The sequence below is a fragment of the Ochotona princeps genome, chromosome 2, assembly GCF_030435755.1.
Source record: "Ochotona princeps isolate mOchPri1 chromosome 2, mOchPri1.hap1, whole genome shotgun sequence".
Classification (NCBI taxonomy): Eukaryota; Metazoa; Chordata; class Mammalia; order Lagomorpha; family Ochotonidae; genus Ochotona; species Ochotona princeps.
Window position 1 is genome coordinate 3,414,528 of NC_080833.1, and position 13,477 is coordinate 3,428,004.

General features: G+C 48.9%; 1 protein-coding gene and 1 non-coding gene across 2 annotated transcripts in view; one reads left to right on the forward strand and one right to left on the reverse strand.

Annotated features, from left to right (window-relative positions):
• LOC131482224 (calmodulin-binding transcription activator 1-like) overlaps positions 1 to 13,477 on the forward strand; it is a 76,789-nt gene that overhangs the window by 43,331 nt on the left and 19,981 nt on the right. The window lies entirely within an intron of this gene.
• On the reverse strand, positions 278 to 384 carry LOC131479706 (U6 spliceosomal RNA). Its single transcript, XR_009245059.1, has one exon. It is a non-coding gene; the product is annotated as a U6 spliceosomal RNA (small nuclear RNA).

Here is a 13,477-nt window from a genome sequence, read left to right on the forward strand (position 1 = left end):
ATTCTGACCTAGCCCAGCCTGGACCACCCCAGACCCAGCACTGCTGTGGCCCAGCAAGTGTTACGGCAATAGTCTGGCCTGTTGTGCACCCGTTCTGATTCTTCTGACACCAGCAGGTGGTTGAGCTCAGCCCAAGTAGACATGCATTCTTACATAGTTTTTGTATTTTTAGTTTTTTTCTTTGTATAATTTTATTAAATCCATAGATTTGGGGTTCTGATTTCTTCTTGTTTTTCTTTTGGAATCCAGCTCTCATTAGGGTTCTGATTTTTTCTTCTGAAGTATGGAACGCATCACGAATCTGCGTGTCGTCCTTGCGCAGGGGCCATGCTAATCTTCTCTGCATCGTTCCAGTTTTAGTGTATGTGCTGCCGAAGCGAGCACCTGGTTTCTTCTTAAATTTTTGTTTTATCTTACAGAACTCTCTCATTGTTGGCTCATACACCAAGTTGCAATTGCCAAGCCCAAGCCAGTAGCCAAGATTTTAGTCCAGGTGTCTCTTGTGTGGTGGGAACTCAACTAGGAATTAGATTTGGGAGTTGAACTAGCACTTGAATCCAAGCACTCTTATATAAGATTTTTGGCATTCCAAGTACCTTTTTTTTTTTACTTTACTTTTTAAAAATTATTTATTTATTTATTTTTAATACATTTTATTATTATTCTTATTATTTTATAGTACAGTTTCATATTCCCTTATCCCCTCCCCAATTCCCTCCCCCCCCCCAGTTCCTCTATATTATTACTAACATATAGTTCTTCATACTCAGTCTTATGTCCATCATTGCGGGCCTGGACAATGGCAGAGTCCAGAATCCTATTGTCAGGATATAGTAAACAGTTTTATTGTAAGTCCATCTTTGCTGGAAGCAGAAATGCATACCACACTACATCCTCACATCTGAATGTTAGTCTCCATTTCACAGCTACTGTACATCCCCTTAAATGAAAAGCCATGTTTCAAAATCAACAATAGAAAGAAAAGAGGAAATTTACAATGCCGTTTTAATTACAGTGCCCAACATTTACTCCCCTAGGGTTGCGATTGTTCCATAACTGGTTTTGCTAGTGTCTCTTTCTCTCTCTGTCACACACACGTCTATCAAGATTTAGTTTTTTGAAAACAAAACCTACACAGAGAGAGAGAACAGGAAGACCTTTCATCTGCTTTCATCTTCCAGAGCACGGGGCTGCCTCTGGCTTCTCTGCCTGTACGCAGTAGGGACCGGGAGAGTGGCTAGAGCAGTGGGGACCCACACGGAATGGTGGTGCCCAAAGGCGTGTTGCGTAGCTCCCCATGCCCTGGGCTGGCCTCTGTGCTGTTACCTCTTTGAAATGTACATGTTTGCAGATCCTAAATGTGAGTGAAGCTGAAAAGCACGTGCTGGCCGTGTTGGAACATTTCAGCTTTGATGACTTGGGGAGTTAGTCCTGAGGTGACCTTGTTGTTTGCCTGTGTCGATAGTTCAAACCCGAATAGCTTCTCAGTGCAGACAGGTCTTTTCTGGGTAAATTGCAAACGGGAACAATGTAGATATCAGCAGCCACACAGAGAGCAGAGCTTTATTTATTTCTTTATTTTTAATTTGTAAAGATTTACTTGTTTTAAGGGCAGAATTTAGAGCGAGCATGCAAGTGATACTGTCTATCTCCTGATTTAGTGGCCACAGTGGCCTGAGCTGGGCTCATCCAAAGTCAGGACCCTCTTGTGTGTCTTTCACGTGGGTTTCGGAGCCCCTTTGTCTGCGTTGCTCTGTGTGCATCAGGGAGCCGGGCTCTGCCTGCGTCAGGTGCAGCAGCTGCACTTGTGCAACGCCCCTTTGCAGATGCAGTCCGGGGCAGCAGGAGCAGGAGCCTGCACAGGTGCAGGAGTCGCCTGAGGCGCAGGAACAATTGGGGAAGTGAGTTGCAAGGTTCCAGGCGAGAAGCAAAGACTCCAACTCAGATTCTGGAAGGCACGCTAGAAAATTATTTTTAAAGGAAGAAAGTTCCTGTGGGCTTACTTAATTTCTTAACTGATTTTTAAACTGATCAGCATGTAGTGAGTGGAGGAATACCTGAGCCACAGTTCAGTGTTTGTTGAATGGCTAAAATCTGAAAAACACAAAAAACTCAGTGTGAATTTCTTAAGTCTAGGAGTTCTGCAGATGTAAAACCTAGGGAACATAAAGGAACCACAAAACTGGTAAAATTTACATGAGCAACATTAAAAAAATCAGCAGGTGTTGTTTTGCCAAAATAGTCTCTTACAGCGTGAGTATCCTAGTCTGTGTTCTCAGGCGAGACCTGTTGACTGGCAGGGGACACTAGGGCCTGCAACTCTGTCCCTCTCCCCCTTGAGAAACTGGTTTTTGCACAGTAAGCATTCTCTTGTCCTGGGCACAAATACATAACTTAGTGTTCAGTTTACATCTTCCTTCTCCAGCCAGTAGCAGTGACGGCACTGCTGGGTCCTAAGGCACATGCATTCTCAGATCACAGACTCGAACGATGATTTGTGTGCTGAAATATGTTTGTTACAGGCATTACTTTTTTCAAATTATACATATTTTAATTCTTTATTTTGGTAATCTTTACGTAGTTGATTAGGGCACAAAGGGTCAAGGGCTACAGAAAAGTGGGTAAGTTCATTGTTTCCACATTGCTATTATTTTTTCTGTGTCAAGGGTAAGGGGAGAAACAAAGGGAAAAACCCCACCCAACCTCCCATGCGTCCCAGGTGCCTGATGTGGGGCATGCTGTGAGGGTCCTGCTCATGCAATTTTGATAATTCAGCAGTTCTGAATTGCTGTCAATCTCGCTGCTACATTCACTATGAAATCTCTTCAGAATCCACTGGCTGACATAGTCTTCATGGTTGGGGTTCGCCAGTACAGGGTCTGGCACAGTCCTTCACCCCATTCAGCTTATGCACATGCTGGTGGTTACAATTGCTGGGTCAGTCCTGTTTCCAGCCCTGTCTTCCACGTCCACCAGTGGTTGTTGCAGTCCAACCCGATCCTGCCCCCTTCATACTTGGCCCTCACGCAAACCAATGGGAGCTGTAACCTAGTTGGGGTGACTCCCCATAAACCCCACCAGTCTGGCCCCCTACCCTGGTTCCCATGCTTGCCAGTATGTACCGCAGACTTGTTCAGTCTGTCCCACATCCCATTTAGCTCTCGTACATGTCAGTGGGCATTGAAGCCTAGTTCAGCCCAACCAACCCTTCTGTCCAGCCCACACACATACTGGCGGGTGCCTTTCTGTCCAGCCACCCCTGCCCCAGTCCTGGTTTTTATGCTCTCCAGTAGGGAGTGGTTACCCAAGAAGGAGGTGCCCACTATTTCCCTACTAGGGCACTCCCATTCCCAGATTATGCACTCTCCAGGTAGTTCTGAGGTTTAACTTGACAGATTTAGCTCTCAGTGCCAGCCTCTGCCAGCTGATGCTGTGGCAAAGCCCAACCAACCCTCACCTACTCTAATTTATGCTTACACCAGTAGGAACAGTCAGCCCAGCCTGGCTTTTCCCTGATGGAGCTCACATGAGGCCCACAGGTGTTGTAGCCCTGTCTGGCCTGGTTTGGTCTGCCCCCATCCCAGCACACACTCTCCAGTGGGAGTGGCTGTCCAGCAGGGGAGCTCTCCACATTCCCCCTTCTGGCTTTGCCCCCTCTCTTCCAGGTTCTCACGTGTGCTGGTTGGGCACTATGGCCCAGTTTGGTATGGCCCACCTCACCTTGGCATTTGCCCAGAGGGTGTTGTAGCCTGGCCCGGCCCAGTCCACCCCCAGTCCCAGCTGATGCTGGTGAGGGTTATAGCCCAGCCCAGCCCAGCCCAGCATGCAACCAATCCCAGCTGTAAAGTGTACTGCCTGCAACTGAACCTGGCCTGACCCACACTCTGTTCTGGTGCTTGGATTCGCCAGTGGGAATTATGAGCTGGTTCAGCCTGGTCTGCTCCTAACCTATGCCAAATGTATGCCGGTGGGTACCTTTCCCTGGCCTGGTCTGGGTTGCTCCCTATTGTGGTTCCTGTGCTCACCTGCAGGGACTGTGTCCGGATAGAGGTGTTTCCCAAGCTCTTCCATCAGGACCTCTGCCTATGCCAGATTTTGCACATGCTGGTGGGTCCATGAGCCAGCCTTACTTAGTCCACCTCCTGTGCTAGCAGTAACAGTGGCCTTTCCCGGCTGGCTTTCAACCGATTCTGGTTCTTACTGTTGAATGTTTCAGCCCAACCAAGGCTTGTCCATATCCAGACATTGCTCACTCATGGCTCAGTAGGAGCAGAGTCCTAGCCTAGTCCGTCCTACATCTACCCTGGTCCTCCAAAGCACCAGATGGTGCTGGAGTCTAACCCAGGCTGGTGTGTCCAGTCCCAGTTCATACTTGTGACAAGGGAGACTGCAACCATGTCCAGATCAGAACACAGCCCCCTCTCCAGCCTCCACACTCACCAGGGGCAACCCCAACGCAATTAGGGTGTCTTGCTCCTCAGCTGGCCCTGTTCTCAGTCATAGATTGTGCACATGCCAATGGTTGCTCTGACCTAGTTGGTTTAGTCTCTCACCTGTGTCGGCCTTTGCCTTTGCTGCTGTGACCTAGTATCCCTGGTTCATGCAGACCAGTTGATGTAAGAGCCTAGCTCAGCATGACTTGTGCTCCAGCCAGATTTCTGTTCTGTTAAGGTTTGCTCAGTCATGCCCAGTCCACACCCTTCCAAGCAGCTCGGCCCACTCCACATCCTGTTTTAGGATGCACATTCATGTGCTGCTGGCTTGACCTGCCCGGACTGTTGTTGGTTCCTTTACCCATAAGTGATGGCCAGTTCCGTGGTCACACCTAGCTCAGCCCATCACCACCCCAACTCTTGAGCTAACCAGGAGGACTTGTATTTCCACAGTGCTGGGCTCACACTTCCCCCACATAATCTACTCCCGGATCTGGTTCTTTCTTGTGCTGGTTAGTGCCTTGACCCTGCAAAGTGTGACCCGTCCCCTGTTCCACCACTCAGTCAGGTACTGGTACCTAGCCTTGCCAGACAGGCCCCCATCCATAGCTTTTGTGTGGATGGGTTGTGCCAATCAGTGATGCTCTATACTGGCAATCTATCTCAGGATTCCCATTTGGTTTGATGAATCAGTCTGGCCCAAGTAAATCTTATCGACTCTGCCCTCCAAACCCTCAGGTCTCAGTCCCCACACTTCCAAGCAAGTTCTGTGGCCCCATCTCTCGGAATCACACAGAAACCGTCCCTCACCTACACTCACACTAGCCTGATCCATGGATGTGCGTAGGCAGCAATTACATGACCTCATTACCCTAGAGTTTGTGGCCAGGTGGCCTGCAGGCAGATTCTGGTGCCCATGACCGAAGCCTAGGACTTGGTCACTGTGTGGCAACGTTGCCCATGGGCCGAGTCCCGGGCATTGTGTCTGACCTGGCCTGGGTACTCTGTATAAGCGGGTTGCCACTGCTGCAGAGGGCTGCTGTCGCCTGAGCTGCCCAGGTCAAACTCTCGAATTATGGTTTTTTTTTTTTTTTTTTTTTTAAGATGTATTTGTTTTTTATTACAAAGTCAGATATACAGAGACGAGGAGAGACAGAGAGGAAGATCTTCCATCCGATGATTCACTCCCCAAGTGAGCCGCAATGGCTGGTGCGCGCCGATCCGATGCCGGGAGCCTGGAACCTCTTCCGGGTCTCCCACGTGGGTGCAGGGTCCCAGTGCTCTGGGCCGTCCTCGACTGCCTTCCCAGGCCACAGGCAGGGAGCTGGATGGGAAGTGGAGCTGCCGGGATTAGAACCGGCGCCCATATGGGATCCCGGGGCGTTCAAGGCGAGGACTTTAGCCGCTAGGCCATGGCGCCGGGCCCTTATGTTTTAAATAAAGATGTGAAATTAAAAATTTCTTCTTACAAACTTGGGCTGCTGTTAGTAATACCACAGAACCTAAGTTGAGTATCAAAGCTCTCGGGAGAATATAGAGCTTGTGTGGAACTAGGTTCGATCTTGCCTCTTGAGAACGGCTCCTCATTCACTCCCCAAATGTCTGCCGCTGTGGGGAGCTCGTAACTCCAGCTGTGTGGGTGGCAAGAGCCCTTCATTAGAGCCATGGCTTGCTCCATGCCAGGATCTGCGTTAGTAGGAAACGGAGGTGAGGAGCGGGAGCCAGGGCACAGAGCAGATGCTTCTAACTGCATCCCTGTTCGGATTGCTTGAATGTTTTTGAGAGCAGGAAGGATCATCCTGTCAACCCTTCCTTTCCCATGTCTGACCCAAGATGCTGAAAACAGTTCTAAAGCTAGGTGTCTGAACCTGCCGTCTTACCTGCTCCGCTGCCCAGTTTCCAGTGTTTTCCTACTGTGGAGCAGGTGTTTCTAGTTGATAAGTTCTGTTATCTTGGTAGTGGTGTTCAGTTGAGGTTTTAAAAGGAATTCCTAAAAAATAACAAGCTTCCAGTTCTAGTGCTGTGTTAAATTTAATTTTATTTTTTATTGGTAAGGCAGGTCAGATTTACAGAAAGAAAGATGTTCCATCTGTGGGTTCACTCCCCAAGTGGCTGCTGCGGCCAAAGCTGAGCCAGTCCGAAGCCAGGAGCCAGGAGCTTCTTCCAGGTTTCTCATGCGGGTGCAGGATCCCCAAGGGTTTGGGCTGTCCTCGACTGTTTTTCCAGGCCACAAGCAGAGAGCTGAATGGGACGAGGGGCAGCCAGGACATGAACCGTGCACATATTGGATACCAGTGCATTCAAGGTGAGGAGTTAGCCAATGAGCCGCTGCACTAGGCCCTCTAGTGCTGTTATAAAACTGAAACATGCATGAGCACACACACTGCACACATATGAAATCTACACATGATACCTGAGAGGGCACAGACGAACCGACAGGAATGTGATGAAGTTATGAGGGTGCTTTGAAAATTTGTGGAGAATGCAATTGAAACATAATTTTATTTTGGTGACAACTTCTAAAAAAATGCATGTAAGGGGACGAGTCTTCTAGAAGTGTGTAAGAATGAAAGCCTGTGACAGGCTGTACAGAGGTGTGTAGCCCAAGTCAGAAGAGAAGTAGGTGACCAAGAGGTCTTAGAATGAGGGAAACCCTTCAACCCAGGCTTGGAGAACAGAAGACCGTAGTGGCCTGTGTGGCTCAGTTCCTGAAGGAGTTCCCCTTAAGAAGCTCCTGTGTGGAGGACCACCTGCTGTTTGTGCTCTGGGTTGGGAGAGCAGGCAGGTGGGAGTTGTGCCTGTTCTCAGAAAGGTTGCAAGGGTCATTTTTTTTTTTTTTCAGAAAAGAGGAAAGAACATTGAAATACATTTTCTGAACAGTGAAGAGAGAGTTGAAAGAATTGAAACTGCCGCCTGCTTTGCATTTCTGAGAAAGGGTACATTAAAATAGCTTCAGAGTGAGCAGGCCTGTCAACTGGGAGTCCGAGTTTAGTCTCTTCCTGATAGACCTGTGAGCTGTGTGGTGGCAGAGCCCAGGCTTGGTGGCAGAAGGCAGCTGATGTGCACGCTGAGGATTGATTCTTTGTACTGTTGAACACAACTTAGATATTTAATTGATTGGTTTTAAGAATAATTTTCATTAAGTGCTTTAATATTAATTTTTAAAAATAAACATTTCTTTAAGCAGTTCAGAGAAATTGCTATGTGGTGATTATGTGTGTCTTATTTTATAAATAAATGAAGATGGCGAGGCAGAAATGTTTTGGAATTAGCCTTTGTCGTCATCTAACATGCTGTGGAGTACTGTCCTCTTCCAGGCACTGTGTGACTGCCTGCCGGACTGGATGGCGGCGGACTAGGCTCTGCTCTGTGCTCCGATGGTGCAGACATGGAGTGCATGTTCAGGGGCGAGTCAGGGAAGGATGTGTCAACCAGTGCTTTGGCTACTCAAGTGTGTTTTGTAGGAGCTCCATTGGTTCCTGGGATTTGGGTATAGGGAGTAGGGATGAGGAGGGATGCTTTGTCGCTCAGCTGCCGTGTGATGCTGCTGCCTGTCATTGCACAGGGAAGATGGAGGAGGGAGAGGATGGGGGAAGGGAGCCGGCGTGTTGTCTGTTAGCCGCGGAAGCAGTGATGTGCCACCGTCCGCAGTCAGAAGGCCAGGGAGACAGATAGGAGAGCGCTGCACTGAAGGCCGGAGACAACCTGCCATCCCTCTGGGTGCTGAGATAGATGGGGAGGGGAGACCAGGCTGGTACAGGACAAGAGGGGCCTGCACTGGAGGTTGCAGAATCCGCAGGTGCCAGGCAGTGGTGAGAGTGCTTGGAGCACCTGCTTTCTGGTTGCTGCTATAACAAGTGATCACAGCTTCGTGGCTTCAAACAAGCGTGTTCATTGCTTTAGGATTAGATGCCTAACTTGGCAAAGATCACCTTGTGGGCAGGACTGTCTGCCTTTGTGGAGGCTCTGAGAAAATCTGTTTCCTTGCCTGGCCTGCCTTTCTGCAGGTTTTGCACGTCCCTGACATGTGACCCAGCCATCCCCGGAGCCAGCAGTGTAATCCCTGACCCTGCCTCTACCCGCAGCTCTCATCCTGTCCTCCTCTTCGGCTTTGAAGGACCTCTCTGATTCATTTGTGTCTGCCTTTGCTTTTCCACTTGTGGTGACTTCCTGCATGTTTGCTCTCCCTGCTGCCTGTTGAATGGAGTCCTGTCTCAGTCCCTCCTTCATTACATTAACATCATTTATTCAGTCCCTGTGTTTATTGAACAGTAGAGTGGGGGACACAGTGGTAGACCAAGCAGGGATCTCTTCCCTGTGGGACTTGCATTTCAGTGGCACCTGTCTAAGAGGTATTAGGAGCCTGCCGGGGCTGCTGTGTCTCAGGAGGCCAGCACTGCACCTACTGTGGTTGCTGCTGGGAGTCCAGCCTGAGCTGGACCTGCTGATTCGGTGTGGGTTCCTGCTGGAGCTGACCTGCACTGATTGTCTGCCCTGTCCTCACTCACACAAGCCAGCCCATCTATTTCCTTAGGGAGCTCGTCTTTGAACCCCAATCTGCAGGAGTCCCTGTCTTTAATTTTCTTTGTACCAGCTTAACTTCCTGAGTCCACAGCACAGAGCCAGCGTCTTGCACACACCCTGGCCTTCCCTCCTCCCTCCTGTCCTGTCACACCCACTGGACCACTCCCAGTTGCAGATGGACTTTTGTGACTGTATCCTGTGGCAGCAACACTGGACAGTAGAGCCAACTGCTCTCTTTCTACAAGTCCTCAGTTGTCAACTTCAGATGGCAGGTACTCCTACCAGCTCAGCCTGTTCACGTCTCTCTGACCGTTGCATACTTCCCTGGCCGCTTCTTCCAGCATCGCCAGCCTTTGGCATACCCACTTAGGGTTGAAGAGCCTGCTTGATTAGGAAGAGCTCCAGGTCTTCTTGCCAAAGGCTGGTTGGCTTTCTTCATCTCTGGATCCCAACCCACGTTCCTCTAAAGGGCTTGAGCCCAGTAGCCCGCCTGTTTTCTCCTGATCAGTGAGCCTCCATGCATACCAGTTCATTCATGTGAGTGCAGGGGTCCTCCAGTCAGACCAGCTCAGCCTCATGAAAACTCCCCTGCCCCACAAAATTTGTTCAGCAGGGTTGCATCTTCCTCCCTCTCCCTGTCCCCAGAATAATGTCCCTTTTCTGGCTCCCCTTCCCGGCCTGCGGCCAGTTCCTGTCCGTCCCCTCAGTCACGTGTGCCTTCTCAGCTGAGGACTTTGCAGGGAAACCCCTTGAGGGTGTCTGTGCTGCTACCCCATGACCCTCTCGATTTCATCTCCTGACATGCCAAAAAATACTATATATATGACTTCCAAATTAAGCTTGCCTGTTTCCTCCTGTGGTTGCTTCACATGGGACTGACCCACAGGGGCTCTGTCCCCCGAGTCTGCCCTTTCAGTAGTCTCTCCTTCCCTCACGCAGCGTGGATGGCACCAGGTCCTCGTATGCCTTCCTGTGTCCCCCTCTGGCCGCCCTGGCAGCAGCCTCTTCCTCTCTTACGCAGCATGGACGGCACCAGGTCCTCCTGTGCCTTCCTGAGCACGGAGATTCTTGGTGTCTGGACCCTTTTGCAGTCCAGTGGAAAAGCTTGTGGGTACCTTCTCAGAATTAGGTCTTAAACCAACAATTGAAATTTAGTCTTCAAAATATTAATAAAATGGAAAATGAATTATTATATACTACAAATATGCGTTTCTTAATTAGCAAGGTACAGTGGTGGGTCTGTAACTACTGTAAACTTGAAGTAGTGATAAACACAAAATGATAGTATGACTTAAAAAATTGGAGGTATTGGCTGTATTACTTACTGTTTATTATTCAATTAAATAAAATATTGCACTGTGGTTGGAAGTTAGGGGAAATAAGGATGCCACTCTTATCGAATTTCATGGAACCCTGTTCTATCATAACCATTTAATTCTTTTTAAGTTTTTTTTTTTCTTTCTTCTATTTTTTTTTTTTTTTTTAATTTTTATTGGAAAGTCAGATATACAGAGAGGAGGAGAGGCAGGAAGATCTTCCATCCGATGGTTCACTCTCCAAGTGGCCGCAATGACTGGAGCTGAGCCAATTAGGAACCAGGAGCTTTTTTTTTTTTTTTTTTTTTTAAGATTTATTTTATTTCACTACAAAGCCAGATATACAGAGAGGAGGAGAGACAGAGAGGAAGGTCTTCCATCTGATGATTCACTCCCCAAGTGAGCTGCAACGGCCGGTGCGCGCCGATCCTAAGCTGGGAACCTGGAACCTCTTCCGGGTCTCCCACGCGGGTGCAGTGTCCCAATGCATTGGGCCGTCCTCAACTGCTTTCCCAGGCCACAAGCAGGGAGCTGGACGGGAAGTGGAGCTGCCGGGATTAGAACCGGCGCCCATATGGGATCCCGGGGCGTTCAAGGCGAGGACTTTAGCCGCTAGGCCATGGCGCCGGGCCCCGAACCAGGAGCTTCTTGCAGGTCTCTCACGCAGGTGCAGGATCCCAAGGCTTTGGGCCATCCTCTGCTGCTTTCCCAGGCTTCAAGTAGGAAGCTGCGAAGAGAAGTGGGGCAGCTGGGGTATGAACTGGTGCTCACATTGGGTCCCGGTGCTTGAAGGGGGGACCCCCACCTGCTTGCTTTGATGTCTGGCCTTGGCAGGAGCTGCCACGGTGATCCCTGGGGATCAGGGAGCACAGTTAGGGTGTTAGGACTGTAGTCCAGCTGTAGAGTGTGTGAAATGTAGGAGTGCACACCAAACGGGTGAGCAGTGGCTCTCAGCGTTCCAAGTGCTGGCTTTGCCGAGAGCCTTGAAGAGAGTTGTGGTGTGCGTGCTGTGATGCTGTGCCCGATGCCCTCCCAGGAGTTAGAAGAAGCCAACCACTCCCTCTGCTAGTGGCCTCCTCCCCCGCTGCTCGTTCTCTGTCCTGGCTGTGCATTGGAAGGCCCTGGACAGCTTTTAAACCGTCCAGGGTCTGGGCCCCACCTTGCACCAGTTTGTTGGACTCTGGTTAGATCCCAACCTTGGAAATTAAAGCAGTGGCCATGAAGTTGTTCTTTTTTCTTCCTCCCTGAAGCTTTGTAGGTGGTTCTGAAGTATAGATGGAGTGAAAGCCACTGCTGTTGACTGGTTCATTATAACGAACGAAATTGCGGTTAAAAGTCAGCAGAAGGGAGTGTGGCAGGGAGCATTTGTGCTGTGGGTTTAGTCACTGAGGCACAAGTCACCTGTACCAAGAGCACTTCTGACTTGGGGTTGAAACTGCAGCAGCTGGCGTCTGTTAAGGCGGAGCTGGTGATGGGAGCAGTATGTTTTCCTCTTTGCGGTCTGACCCCAGTTTTAGGTCCTGTTCTCACTCCGTGTCTCACACAGTCCGTCTCCAGCAGCTCGTGTCTGTTCCCTCCGTGCCTTAGGTACCATTCCGCTTCCCACTCAGTCCTGGAGCATGCTGAAGGCGAGGCTCCCTGTAAGTGTTCATCAAGTGTAGAAAGACTGTTTTGCATGATATTCAGTTGTTAGAAAACATTGTGTTGTTGGCTTAGCCAGGGACAGATCTTGAAAGAAGATCAAGAGGTTGTTAAGCTCCCCCCTCACAGGGAGGGTCCTCTGAGTGGAGTTTGGTGTTAACTGGTCTCTTGTAACTTTTCCTCATCCTAGTCTAACAGAGATATTAACCATCCCCAAACCATTGGCGCTGTTCTTTCTGACAGGGATATATTCTCACAGTGACAACAAATTTAGCAGGGTTTAAAAAACATTTCACAAACATGCCATGACAGTGTATCTCACTTTCTGCTTTCCTGCTTTCCAGGGTAGTTATTTCCCTTCTAGCCCACCCTGTAATTGACAGTTTGCTTTGCTGTTTGATTATTCATCTGTTCCCCTGAATTGTCTGCTTGTGATTTTCTGTAAACTATTAACAGTCTTAATAGTTAGCCTCCATGTTTACACTTTTTCATAAGGTTGCATCGGAAATAAATTGTTTTTGAAATGCAATTTAATTTTAGATTGATTTAATTTTAATGCGGTTTAGAAACATGTATGTTGGATGCTTGTTGTCTATCTTGCATGTGAGTACGTGTGGATACGCGTTGTGTGCCTCTTACATGTGAGTGTACGTGTGGATGCATGTTGTGTATCTTGCATGTGAGTGTGGATGCATGTTGTGTGTTGCATGTGAGTGTATGTGGATACACGTGTGTCTTACATGTGAGCGTACGTGTGGATGCATGTTGTGTATCTTGCATGTGAGTGTATGTGTGTATGCGTTGCATGTCTGGCGTGTGAATGTGGATGCGTGTTATGTCTGTGTTGCATGTGAGTGTAGATTATGACTGTGAAGGTGAGTGTTAAGGATGCCGTGTGGTTTCACTCGCGGCGAGAGCTGGCTTGCCACATCTCCCAGCCTCTCCTGTGCATGCTGTCCTGGAGGACGTTGGAGGACTCCGTAGGTAACAGGTGCGTCACCGACAGCACATGACAAAACACTAGTTGGCTTCGTCAGCACAAAAAGTACTAACTAAAGTAAAATTGATGCTTTGAATAACATGAAAAGAACTTTCAAAATGTGTCATTAAGTGAATGAGAAATGAAATCAGGGGGTTAGATTGGCTAATGTAGTCCTGTGCTCAGAGATTTTAATAATTTCTAGAAGTAAGAAGACAGCTCAGTAGAAGCATGAACAAGAGGCTTGAACAGGTATTCTGTGAATATACTAAAAATACCCTTTAAGTGGGTAGACTCCTAAGCACGTGAATTATGTATTAATAAAGCTGTCATTTAAACAAAAACTGCCACAGTTTGCAAACTGTAAAGAAAAGCAAGCAGATAATCAGTACTGAAGTTAGGGGAGTGGTCCTGTGGGGGAGGCAGGAGGGTGGAGCTGAGAGCAGGAGGGTGGAGCTGAGAGCAGGAGGGTGGTCCTGTGGGGGAGGAAGGAGGGTGGAGCTGAGAGCAGGAGGGTGGAGCTGAGAGCAGGAGGGTGGAGCTGACAGCAGGAGGGTGGAGCTGACAGCAGGAGGGTGGAGCTG